Source organism: Leptidea sinapis, chromosome 37, assembly GCF_905404315.1.
Source record: "Leptidea sinapis chromosome 37, ilLepSina1.1, whole genome shotgun sequence".
In the NCBI taxonomy this organism is placed as follows: domain Eukaryota; kingdom Metazoa; phylum Arthropoda; class Insecta; order Lepidoptera; family Pieridae; genus Leptidea; species Leptidea sinapis.
This window is the reverse complement of record NC_066301.1, coordinates 9,054,249-9,068,187: the sequence shown is the minus strand read 5'-3', so window position 1 is coordinate 9,068,187 and position 13,939 is coordinate 9,054,249.

The window sequence follows — 13,939 nt, the reverse complement described above, 5'->3', positions numbered from 1 at the left end:
AGTTGTATTTTTTCGGAAGCTAAAAATGAATTAGTTTTGTTGGCCGTGTGTGAAGAAGCGTTGTTATGATGTAGGAGAACGCGTTTTTTGGTCGTCTTTCGCGAACTTTTTTTAACGCTCTGGGTAAACAAATGGCAGAATACCACTTGGCATTAACACTCTTTAGATCTCCAAGTGGAATTGTGCAGATGGGACCCGTAGCTGAGAAAAAAAATGCGATAATTTTTTACCAACGTTTCTCGCCTGCCTCACTTTTGTTGGCCTATTCTCATTTTCAACCACCCATTCACAAGATTCCTGTTTTTTTTCGGGCTCAAAACAATAAATCCACGTTTCGTCTCCTGTGGCAATGTCATAAGCAGCATTAGAATATCCGTGGTTGTACTTCATTAGCATTTGTGAATACCATTCCACGCGAGCCCGCTTCTGCTCCGCTATCAGTTTATGAGGGATCCAACGACAACAAAGTTTACCAACTTTCAATTCTTCGTGTAAAATCTACTGAATATGGCTCATACCAAACCCCAATAGTCCTCGAATTGTCTCATAGGTAATCCGAGGTTTTTCTTCAATTAGACGCTTAAAAGTAGCCACATCATTTTCGTTGACGGCAGTGGAAAGCCGCCCTTCACGAAATATTTAGGCGTCAGGAAGCTTTGTACCAGATGGATTTTCCATGCTTTAACCGACGACCAGAAACACTTTCGCATAGACTGGTGTCGCCAAATCTTAGATAGGTTCAACGGAGGTGACTCAAATGCTGTCTTTGACATCGCCATAGGTGATGAAAGCTGGATATATTGCTACGAACCCGAAACCAAAAGACAATCAGTGAGTGTTTCCTTTCGAGGATCGGCCAACTAAGGTAAAGAAAGGAAGAAGTCAAGAAAAAAAGATGATTGCCTCATTCTTTGGTCGGAAAGGTCATTTCGCAACATTTGTGCTCGAAGATGGAAGGACAGTTACTGCAGACTGGTATGTCAATCACTGTTTGCCTGTTGTCTTGGAAAAAATTTGACAGCAGCGCTCTCGAAGCAGGATCCTCCTTCACCACGACAATGCTTCAGCGCACTCCGCAAAACGGACTGTTGAATATTTGACTATGGCAGGTGTCGAGATAATGAGTCAGCCGCCATACAGTCCTGACCTGGAGCCTTGCGACTTATATTTAATCCCAGTCATCTGCGTACCCTAGTGCATCAATCTTGATATCTGCCAGCTTACTATGTGGTTCATCCACTGCAAGTGTCCGTAGTAGTGGCGATAGCACGCCACCTTGTGGTAGTGTATAGCTCTAATGATGTCCCATGAAGAGAAATTAGAGCTTTACGATTTGAGATCATTGACCTTACCTATTTGACAGTGGTGGAGTCTATCTCTTTGCTGATTATTCCTTTGACTAGTGTGTCTATCGGGGTATTGTCAAAATTGCCCTCAATATCTAGGAACGCACAAAGTGCTATTTGTTTATCTTGTATCGCCTTCTCGACTCTATCCACAAGTTGTAGAAGAGCCGTTTCTGTAGACCTGCCTCGACAGTAGGCGTGTTGAGAATTGTGAATGGGCTTTAGGCTTAGAACATCATGTCTTATGTACATATACATGACATTCTCGGTAACCTTCAGAAGAAAGGAGGCAAGGCTTATGGGCCTGAAAGAACCTGGCAGGTAGTAGTCCTTTCTGCCTGCCTTTGGAATAAACAGTACTTTAGCCTTAGTCCATTGTTCTGGAAGATAGCCCCAGACGGAGCTTACCCGGTACACCTTGACTAGAAGTGGTACTAATACGTCCAAGCCCTTTTGGAGTAGTGCTGGAAAAATATTGTCTAGAACGCTTGACTTATAGGGTTTCAGAGTTTTGATGGCCTACCTTACGTCCCGGCGTCTGATTATCTAGCCACTCTACGCCAGTCCTCAACGAGAGGCCGTTGTGTAGGCGTTGCTGTAGATGGTAGGTGAGCAGCCCCCTGAAAGTGGTGGGCTATCAGTACTCTTATGTTTTCTATCTCGTTTGCTGTGTAAGATCCATCTGGTCTTGTAAGCAGGCCGATCTGGTTAGGTTTGTCCTTAGCGAGCAGTTCGTGTATTCGGGCTCCTTGAGGAGTTTTTGACAAATCCTCGCAGAACCTTTTCCAAGATGCTCGTTTGGCCTTCGTAACTTCCTTATTGTATTCTGTCAGAGCTTTTTTAAAGGGTTCCCAGTCTTGGGTCTTTTTAGCCCTATTGAAGTGCCTTTATATTTTGCCGTATTTTTTCTTGAGATTGTTCAAGTTTGAGTTCCACTAAGGTACTTTCCTGTTTGAGAGCTGTGTGGAAATTGGGCAGCTAGCCTTGTACGCGCCAGTGATGCCATCCGTGGTTGCTCTCACTGCCAGCTCTAGCTCATCCAGGGTTCTGATACACTTTGAGACGTTCTCCAAATTACTCCTGAGTATGTCTTTGTAGGCATTCCAGTTTGTTTTCTTTGGATCCCTAAATGTATGTATATGGTTTTCAAGGCAAGCCAAGAAGTCAAATGCTATATGTCGGTGATCCGGTAACGAAATTTCATCACTGACTCGCCAGTTCGATATACGCCTGGCATTTTGTCAAGAAAGTAATATCTAAGACTTCCTGCATATTCGTGAACATACATAATTACATATAAACATCCATTATCCATCATAGACGCTATATATATGAATGTTAGTAAAGCCTTCGATCGGGTCAACCACTCAATTTTAATACGTAAACTACATAACGCTGGCATTCAAGGAACTCTCCGGGACGATACGACATGGGTACCTTCAAAAAAAGCGCGTACACCTTCCTTAAAGGCCGGCAACGCTCCTGTGATTCCTCTGGTGTTGCAAGAGATTGTGGGCGGCGGTGATCACTTAACATCAGGTGACCCGTACGCTCGTTTGTCCTCCTATTCCATAAAAAAAAACTGTCCTGGCTCTCGTCGTTTTTGTTGTACAGACAACTACAAGTTGTGGTTTGCGGGTATCAATCAGATCCATTCATGGCTCCATTTGGAGTCCCTCAGGGATCCCATCTAGGTCCAATATTAGTTTTAGTATTTAGTAACGACTTGTGTAACCATATAAAATCTTCAAATTTTGCGTTTTTTGCTGACGACTTAAATATTTTTAAAGCTATCCAAAATCCGTTAGACTCAATTTCCCATCAAAATGACTTAAACAGTATTTCCCAATGGTCTATTAAAAATAAATTGCCCCTTAATGTTAAAAAATGTCAGCATATAAAATTTAAAAAGAAACGAATACCGCTTAATACTTCATATTCTTTAAATAATATTTTGTTAGATTAAGTGGATGACATCAGAGACCTTGGAATTATTTTAGACAAGAAATTATCCTTCAATACACACATAGATGTAACAATCAATAAATGTTACAAATTAATAGGCTTTGCTTGGCGTAATTGCAAAACATTTAAATCATGTTTAGCTCTTAAAATGGTTTATTTTGCTTTAATTCGTAGCTTATTAGAATACGGCTCCACCGTTTGGAATCCATTCTATAAGGATCCTATCAAAAGAATCGAAAGAATCCAGAAACGCTTTCTTTTTTTGTTGTCAATACATGAAAAACAACAGTTCGAATTATCCTCTTATAACGGTGGATTAAATTTCCTTAATATAACGTCACTAGAAAATCGTCGCTGGGTGAGTGATAAAATGTTTCTATACAAAATTTTAAATCACAAATTAGACTGTCCCAATATCCTAGCCAAAATTAAATTTTCAGTGCCACGCGAAAGTGCACGTTTCACAAATTTCAAACCATTTATTGGAAATTTATATAGAACTCAACTCGGTGCTAATAGTGTTTTAGAAAGGATCTGCCGGGAGCACAATAATCTTTTCAAAACTACTCATGTTGACATCCACTCCTCCTCCCCTCAGCATTACAAAAAATATTGCAGCTATTTATCAGTGCAGAAACCACATAACTTATGCTTTGTTTTGATTTATATCCAAAATTTAATTTTAAGTTTTTGTTTTTTTTTTTCTTTTCACTTGTTCACTTCTACATTATAATAGTACAATACAATATTTTTTCATTGTAAACTTGCAACCCCGCACTTGTGCAACTCAAAAATGCATGCTGGTTTGCCTGTAATTGGATTTACACCATAATTTTTACTTATTTTGTTGTTTTTATAAGCTAGTAATAGTGTATAATCTGTTGGTGAACCTAAATAAATAAATAAATCATTATCAGCCGGAAGACGTCCACTGCTGGACAAAGGCCTCCCCCAAAGATTTCCACGACCATCGGTCCTGCGCTGCCCTCATCCAACGTATTCCAGCGATCTGACCAGATCGTCGGTCCATCTTGTGGGGGGCCTACCAACACTGCGTCTTCTGCTACGTGGTCGCCATTCGAGGACTTTACTGCCCCGACGGCCATCTGTCCGTCGAACCATGTGCCCTGCCCACTGCCACTTTAGTTTCGCAATCGTTTGGACTATGTCGGTTATTTTGGTTCTCCTATGGATCTCCTCATTTCTGATTCGATCTCGCAAGGAAACTCTGAGCATACCTCTCTCCATTGCCCTCTGAGTGACCAACAGCTTTCTCATAAGGCCCACAGTTAGCAACCACGTCTTCGTAACTTAAATCACCACTTGCAAAACACACTGGTTGAAAACCTTCGTCTTCAGACACTGCGGTATTTGGGCCGAGAAGATTTTAGGAAGCTTCCCGAACGCTGCCCTTCCGAGTTGGATTCGACGAGTGAACTCCTTCTCGAAATTGGATCTGCCTAACTGGATTGTCTGCCGAGGTAGACCTACTCGTCAACAATTTCGAGAGTACAGTTCCCAATTGTAATGGGAGTAGATGCGACATGGACATTTGACATGATTTTCGTCTTTTCCATGTAAATTTTGAGACCTTCTCCTTGGGAAGCTTTATGAGGCCATGGCTTAAGTCTGCGAATCGAAGGTGAGTGATGTATTCGCCGTTTATATTGATTCTCAGTCCGTTCCAGTCAAGAAGCTTAAAGACATCTTCCAACACAGCGGTGAACAGCTAGGGCGATATGACATCGCCTTGCCTGACTCCACGCTGCAGTCGGATAGGCTTCGAGATCTGACCCTGGAGACGGACTGACATATACTCCTCTGTCTTCTTTATAACTTAAGTAAGGTACGTATAAGTTTGTGGTCTATGGTGCTAAAGCCTTTTCGGAATCCGGCTTATTCGGGGGGCTGGAAGTCGTCGAGCCTGCGCACGAGAAGATTCATGATAACTCTAGAAAACAGCCTATATACATGGCTCAGAAGTGATATGGGCCTATAGTTCTTCAAAAGCATTTTATCGCCCTTTTTGAAGAATATGACGGAATTGAAGAGTTTCTGGAGGGTCTTAAGTACAGGAGTGCCACCAGCTCTCAGAAGCTCAGCTGTAATTCCATCATCACCCGGCGCCTTGTTGTTTTTAAGCTGTTTAAGGGCCATACTAATCTCGTACAGGCTGACGTCTGGGATATCTTCGGTATAGTTTAGGGTTAATTTGGCTCTTGGGTCTTCAACCTTGATGGTAACAGGTTCTCGTGCGACCCTGTATAACTGTGCGTAGAACTTTTCGACTTCCCTCAAAAGTTCGGGTTTAGACGAAACCTGCCCTCACCGGTCTTCAGCCTTGTCAGTTGCCCGATAGACAAATCTTGTGCGAATACTTTCGAGCCTTTGTTACGCTCTATGGCCGCCTTCACATAATCTGTATTGTGGCGGTGTATGTCGCGAGTCAATGACTTGGAGATCTATCTATTTAACTGCCTATACCGGGATGCATCGTCCGGGGACTGAAGGGCCATTTGGCGTCTTACATCCATAAATTTGAGGGTATAGTCTGAGATTTTTCCGATTCTTTTTGAACGGCTGGCCTTGAATAACTTATACCCAGCCGTTTGAACAGCTGCCACGAACCTGTTATTATACTCGTCCACGTCTACGCAGTCACCGAGGCATTCGAAGCGGTTTTGCAATTCGAGTTGAAAGTTTTCGGGGTTTTGGAAGGGTGCGAGTTGGAGGGTAGACTTCACCAGTCGAGACCACTCCAGTTGAGACCACTCCAGTTTTGGATTGATATTCAATGTGCCTCTTACTATGCGGTGATCACTTCCAGTTTTCACTGAGTTGATCACGGAGACATCATTGAATATATGTCTTTTGGTCGACATAATGAAGGAACATTTTTGGTGGCACCATCGAGGCCTATCCAAGTCCATTTGCGTTGTTCTGGCTTCATGAAGTAGTTCAGCATATAGAGATCCTTCTTCTCCATGAATTCAGCCAGCATCTGACCTCGGGCGTTCCGATTACATAACCAAATTGCCCCACTCTCAACTCATCGCCGCTGCATTTGCCCAGTTTTGCATAGAAGTCTCCCATGACAACGCTGAAGTGGATCTTCGTGTGAATGGCTGTTGAGATGTCCTCATGTCCTCATGCATGGCCTCTACCTCGTCGTCAGAGTGTGTCGAAGTCAGAGCGTAAGCCTGAATGACTTTCAACGAATACCGTTCAGTAATTCTGAGATATAAACATCCATGGCACCAAAAGAAACATCCATATTCATGATATTAATGTCTACATCTACTGGGATTCAAAATCGGGACCTCTAGACCAGTAGGCAAGGTCACTGGCCAAAGGGCTATATGGGTTGTCATAGGTACTAAATCTAAAGATTATATGGTTATGTTGAGAAGAGTATTTTAAATTTCGATATAATAAAAAAACTCTAAATGCGTGTAGAGATTCAGGCATGGCTTTTTAGTCATAAATTATTACTTCAAAAGTAAAAATAAAATCGCGTCTACCAAGCCTGAGGGAACATGTTTACAGACTCAAACGAAGCGTGGACAATAATAAATACACGTATGGCTCCTAAATTTATTCCCAAATAAATCACATTTGACTTGAAGGTTATTTTTTCGATGAAACAATTTGTTAGTGATGTTCTTTTTAATTATACGATATTTTATATAATATATAATGTATAGATAGACAAACAGCGGTGCGAGAGAGAAGAAAATCTCTAACTAAACTAAAAAATGAAATATAAAATATAAAATCAAAGAAAGATAATATCGCTGTTATTATTATCATTAAAAAATTTTAATTACATTTAAAGACATAATTTTATTAGATTAAGTATTGACATTGCTTCTTATTCATATATTAATATTAATTAATTAAAACGGCTATACTTATGTATAAATGGGTGTAAGTACCGACTTTCGGATCTCTCGGAGGTACTTCATTACCGCGTTCGTCATCACCGCCAGTGCAAGCCGCGCCCTCTAACCTGTCAATCTGCGCGGTGCAAGAATGGGCGCGATCGCGAATTCATCACACTCATCCTGTTAATGGAATTCCGATTGGTTTTTAAAATAAAATCGTTTCTAACTACTATCTTTCTTACAAATCGGTTTAAACATCGATATCTAACTTTTCAGTTTTCATGCTTACAGCATTTTATAACCTAAATAAAATTATTTTATCTAGACGTTTTGTTGAATTTCCGAACAATAGGGTTATGGGCAAATGAAACTAGCAGAAAATACAAACATTTATTGATAAAATAACGTAGAAGTGTAGCAATAAGTTAATACTGTAACGTTAAGTGCTGTAATGATTTATTTATTTATTTATTAATATTTGGCAACATAAAAGTTTCCACATTTATGTAGAACTATTGATATAATTTAATTTTACGCTTTAAAACTATCTTAACTACAATTATTTAAACTGGAAGTACTTATTACTTAAGGTTATTTTTAATTTAGTGCTACATTTAGAAAATAAATCTAAATCTACGTCATTTGACAAGTCGTTATTACATTTGCAGGATCTAGGAATGAAGCTATTTGCACGATAGTTACACCTCGCCATGGGAGTATGTAAAATTGGAAAGGCATGCGCTACCAGTCCAAGCATGCTAAGTTACTCTGGACAGTCGATCTTTCTGTTCGCTATACTGCATAAATACGCCAAATCTGCTGTACGACGCCTCTGCTGAAGCGGTAGAGAAAGTGCTGTAATGTTTGTATTTGAATTTAAGTTAAAATAAAATCAAGATGATTTTTTTTTTGTGCCAAGATAGATAACGACGGGAGGGAGGTGGTGAATGCTCATGTATACCAACGCAGTCTGAGTCTGCGTTGGTTATTTGGGACTCAAGTAAAACCTAGTTGCCTACCCACTAAACAACGTCTGAGGTTGGCTTTGGGCAGGTGCCCTCTAAGCCTTCATCGAAGGCAACCTTCTCTTGGGGAGAGAGAGGCGCAAGCGGCACTCCCTATAGAGTATCCGCTGAGATATTCAAGATGATTAACATACGTGTGCATGCATGTTTCGCGGATAATTTAAGATAGCGCGCTAATATTTCGCATAACTGCAACCTAAAGTAATAAAATATGGAATAAGCAGTAAATTTGTATTACGCTGCTAATAGTCTACCATTGTCTCAATTTGTACGAAGATTAATTTCCTGAGCTTTGGGAATACGCCACGGTTGTTCAGATATATTGAATGACTGGATGTGAATAATAATAGTGTTTATAATAGAAATTTAGTCGAGCTTTGAGTAATTCATTATAATATTTAACTTAAACGTAGACTCAGGAAGGTTTAGATCTTGAATTATCACATTACTATTTTACCTTTGTTTCTTTGTTAAGATTGATCAGTTTTACGTCATGGGATACTCATCCCAACTTACCTGTCCGGAAGTTGTGGTATAGTATACGGGTATGCGACCCCGGCTCCCCTAGCTATTACTGTCCTTATCCTTGCCCTCCTGGGCGGTAATATCCTACATTTCCTATTTCCCACTTTAACTTACCAATCTTCCTTTCACACCACCTATCTTTCCCTTTTCCTATTCCTACCCTCTCTGCCAATCCAACATCTGCCGCGCGGATGGATGCATGGCTAGGGGCAAGCCTAGTCGTTAGCGTGCCACACTGGCCTGGGACCGGGCGAACCAGAATCAGGCTAGCCTTACCCTGGCATGCGGGGCTCTGCTGGGGTGGACAAACCTTTCCCTTGCTATTCGTGGGAACGCAATGGAGACTAATAAAAATAGGTTATTTCACCAAAATGGCGGCGATGTGGTTCGCCACCCATCACGTCTCGTTTCTCGCGGGGGCGAAAAGCGGCCCATGGAGAGCCGCTTTGCTACGTTGAATGTAAGAGGAGGAGTGGATGATAAGGTAGATGAAGTATGTCAGATGATGGATGAACGATCCATAGATATTCTGTGCGTGAATGAAACGAAGAGGAAAGGATGTGATACCACGGTTCATGGTCCCTACACGGCATACTGGTCCGGAGTCCCCCAAACCAGTCGAGGCTGTCAGGGAGTTGGTGTGATTCTTTCCGCTCGAATAGTAGAATGTGTGATAGAGCATGAATGTGTTAGCCCAAGACTCCTCTGGATTAGGTTAAAAGTCGGACTCACTCGCTTGTTTATCCTTGGGGTCTATGCACCGACGGATCTGTGCGGAGGTGGGTCATTTAAAGTCAAAAAAGAGAGAGAGGAATTTTGGGACAGTATGAGAGAGGTCTTGAATAAATGCGGAGAAAATGAACGGATCGTGATGTTAGGGGATTTTAATGGGTGGGTTGGAGTAAAGCGTGATGGGTATGAAGGAGTTCTGGGTACGTTTGGGGACGAGAGAGTGAATGAAAATGGGAAAAGCCTGCTTGAAGTATGCTTGGAATGGAATCTTTGCGTGGCCAACACAATGTTTAACCACAAAAAGATCCATTTGTATACAAGAGATGAGGGTGAGTCTAGAAGTATGATTGATTTTGTAATTGTAGATGAAAGACTGAGAAAGAAAGTACTAGATGCTCGGGCAAACCGCGGTGTAGGCCTCGACACATACCACTTCCTGGTCATAGCCCGAATGCGCGGCCTTTTTAAACGTTGGCGACACCGACGAGCTGAGCCTACGAGTGTTTTGGACAGAGTAAAAGTGGAAAATCTACAAGAAAAAGAAAGGAAAGACGAGTATGTAGAGAAACTGAAAGAAAGTTTTAAAGGCATAGAAGAGATAGGTGTGATTGAAGATTTGTGGGAGACATTTAAGAAAGGGGTCGTGAATGTTGCTGTTGAGGTATGCGGGGTAGCTAAAAGAAGGAAAGGAAGAAAGAACTATAATTTGTGGATGGATAAAGAGGTACAAATGGCGGTGCAAGAAAAGAAGAAAGCTTGGTTGGATTGGTTAGCAACAAAAGCTAACCAAAAAGTACAAAAGGCAACGGATGACGAGATAAAGGAAGCAAGAACGAAGTATAAAAGATTGAAATCAGCAGCGAAAGCAGTTGTGTCTAGAAAGAAAGAAGAACGAAAGGATGATTTTGATAGGAGGCTCACTGAAGATTTCCAGTCAAACATTAAGTTCTTCTGGAAATCCATCAAAACAGCCAGAGGAAAAACGTCTACCTCGGAGCTCAGTATAATCAGGAGTCAAGATGGGAACATTATAAGAGGAGAAGAATGTGTGCTAAAGAGATGGAAAGAGTATTTTGAAAGTTTGTTTGGAAGAGAGGAAGTGCATGAACAACATCCGGCAGCTTCTATTGAAACTAATATAAATGTTGATGAAAGTGAGATAAGCATGGATGAAATAGTGAAAGCATTGAAAAGTATGAGATTAGATAAAGCTGCAGGGTATGACAGGATTACCGTCGAGATGCTGAGGGCTGGTCAGGGCATAGTGGCTAGCCAGCTGTACCGCCTCTTCAATGTGTGCTGGCGAAATGGGCAAGTACCAGGAGACTGGTGCAAAGCTGTAATCGTGCCATTGTATAAGGGAAATGGGTCACGACAAGACTGCAGAAATTACCGCGGTATAAGCCTTCTCAGCGTCGTCGGTAAATTGAATGCAAAAGTGTTGATTGAAAGAGTTGTGAATGAAACAGACGAAAAAGTATGGGATGCACAAGCGGGATTTAGAAAGGGAATGGGATGTACGGATCAGGTCTTTTCCTTGCGGTGCATAGCCGAAAAGTTTTTGGCTAAAAACAAAAGGGGTCTATTGCGCGTTCGTGGATCTAGAAAAGGCCTATGATAGAGTGGCGAGGAATGAATTGTGGTCAGCATTGTCCACGAGCGGTGTGAGCAGTGTCCTCATACGAGCATTGCAATCTCTTTGTAGAGATTCTAGTGCTTGTGTAAGGATAAACGGGGCATACACTGAATGGTTTAATATCGAAAAAGGTGTTAGACAGGGATGTGTAGCGTCACCGTGGCTGTTTAATCTGTTCGTGAACAATTGCTTGACAGGTTTAAAAGAGAATGACAGTGGTTTGAGAATGAATGAGTTACTCGTCAAATGTTTTCTCTATGCTGATGACCAAGTATTACTTGCATCTTCAGCCGAGGAGTTGCAAGAGATGGTAACTGCTATGAATGGAGCTTTTGGTAGAAAGGGAATGAAGATGAATGTAAAGAAGACGAAACTGATGGTGCTTGAAAGAGATGAGGTAGTGACAGACTGCAATATCGTGATTGGAGATGAAAAAATTGAACAGGTGAATGAGTTTGTGTATCTGGGTTCTAAATTTACAAGAGATGGAAAGTATGAGAGTGATATTGAAAGAAGAGTGAATGCAGGAAACATGGTGAATGGAGCTTTGCACTCCTTTATGAACAGTCAGAAGGTGTCTAATAAGGCTCGCTTGGCTGTGCATGAGGGGGTGTTGGTTCCAACACTCATGTACGGAAGTGAAAGTTGGGTATGGCAGAAGAAACATGAAAGCAGAATAAATGCAGTTGAGATGAGAGCGTTGAGAAGTATGATAGGAGTTACACTGAGTGACAGGATAAGAAATAGTGAGATAAGAAAACGTTGTGGTCTGAAAGAAGATGCTGTGACAAAAATTGAGAAAGGTATGCTGAGATGGTTTGGACATGTCGAGAGAATGAATGAAGAACGATTGACGAAGAAAGTGTATAAGGCCAGTGTGAATGAAAGTGTTGGAAGGGGTAGACCTAGGCGGACGTTTCAAGATCAAAATCAGGGACGTCTTGAAAAAAGGCCAGGTCAAGAGTACCCTAAACCGGAGAGCATGTATGAAAGGAATAATGAAAGTGGACGAAGCGAAAGAATGTATGTAAGGATCGTAGCAAGTGGAAAGAAGTGGTCTCTGCCTACCCCTACGGGAAAGAGGCGTGAATTTATGTATGTATGTATGTATGTATGTTTTCACAATTTGCTAATTGTTAGAGTTTTGTATTATTATGGTTGTTGTGTTAATATACAGTAAAAAAAACTTCCAATGAATATTATGATGACTTCGATTATCAATTTCAATAAAATCATGTTCTTGTTTTGTGCTATTCACCAACTTATGCAAAACAAATTTTAATAGAAAGCCAAATTAATATTATAAATCTATCTCACACGTCAAATAAATAATAAAACATCTCCATGGATTGGATATCCTATGGTTAAGATATAAATTCACCCACTTCAGTTATACTTTTTATGATTGGTATTAAAAGCAAATCATTTACAAACTGAAGTCAAAATCTATCATGTTTTGTATCTGTATCTATATAATTTTCTTGGTAAAAATTTAAATTCACATCCAGTAACTAGGATTCGTGTGAAGCCTATCAATCTTTTACGTCACTTGCACGTCGAGGAGCTTTTCAAACGATTATGCCTACTTAAGTGCATGTTGAGTCTCAGGATGAAAGTTAGAACAGAACCAACTCGTGCAGTTTCTTCAACTCAAATTTAAATTCGCTGTTAATCGAGTTTTGTTAATCTTAACTTATTTTGATTTTTTAAGTTATTTCGTAATATTTTTTAATTGAAAGATATGGAAGTAGGAGAATTGGATATGATGAAGCTCTATCAATTTTTTTATGAAAATAAGGGACGAGATGAGCAGGACGTTCAGCTGCTGGTAATTGGATACGCCCTGCCCATTACAATGCAGTGCCGCTTAGGATTCTTGAAAAACCCAACAATTTTGAGCGGCACTACAACTGCGCGCTCGTGACCTTGAGACATTAGATGTTAAGTCTCATTTGCCCAATAATTTCACTAGCTACGGCGACCTTCAGACCAAAACACAGTAATGCTTACACATTATTGCTTCACGGCATAACTAGGCGCTGTTGTGGTACCCATAATCTAGCCGGTATCCTGTGTAAAGTAGTCTCCCACTGGTAACTATTTACTTCTATTTATGTAGTTACTACTATGAATTTAAGTCTTTGAAATCCAATATTGTAAGACGTTACAACTATTTGCTCATGTAGTTAGACGGAGTATTTTATAGGATGAGAGGACTTTCAAGTACTTTGTATGAAATAAAAGTTTGCGTGCATAGTACGTAGTAAATTAAAACCAAAGAAAATTGGTGCAAATATGTACAAGAATAGAAATATATTTTTTTGTCATGGTTTAATTTCTTTCCAAATCATCTTTATTGCTTTTTGAATGGCGTGCATTCAGAAAGATTATTTATATTATTATTCTGACAACACAGAGGTGCTTATTTAAGCGACAGTGCCCAGTCAGCATCCTGATGAGTATGCATAGGTTTTTCCTGCTCAATGATAGGGCTTCGTTCGCATTTCTGTTATTGAAAGCCTTTATTAGTGCTTTGGAATGGTTTAAACCTGTTGAGTTGCTCCAGCGTTTAAGTGCCTCTAGTTGACATTGGTTCCTCAGGGTTTGACGAATGGCGTTCTTAGGCAGTCCACAAATAGGTTACTCACTTTAACACTTATAAGTTACTTCATATAAAACAATTTGGATTTACTAGGGGACGCTCGACTACGGATACAAGTATTGAACTCAATATTAATATTTTTGAGGCCTGGGAGGAATCACACTTGGTATCTTCTGTGATTTATCTAAGGCTTTTGATTGTGTTCAACATTTAACGCTGGTCAG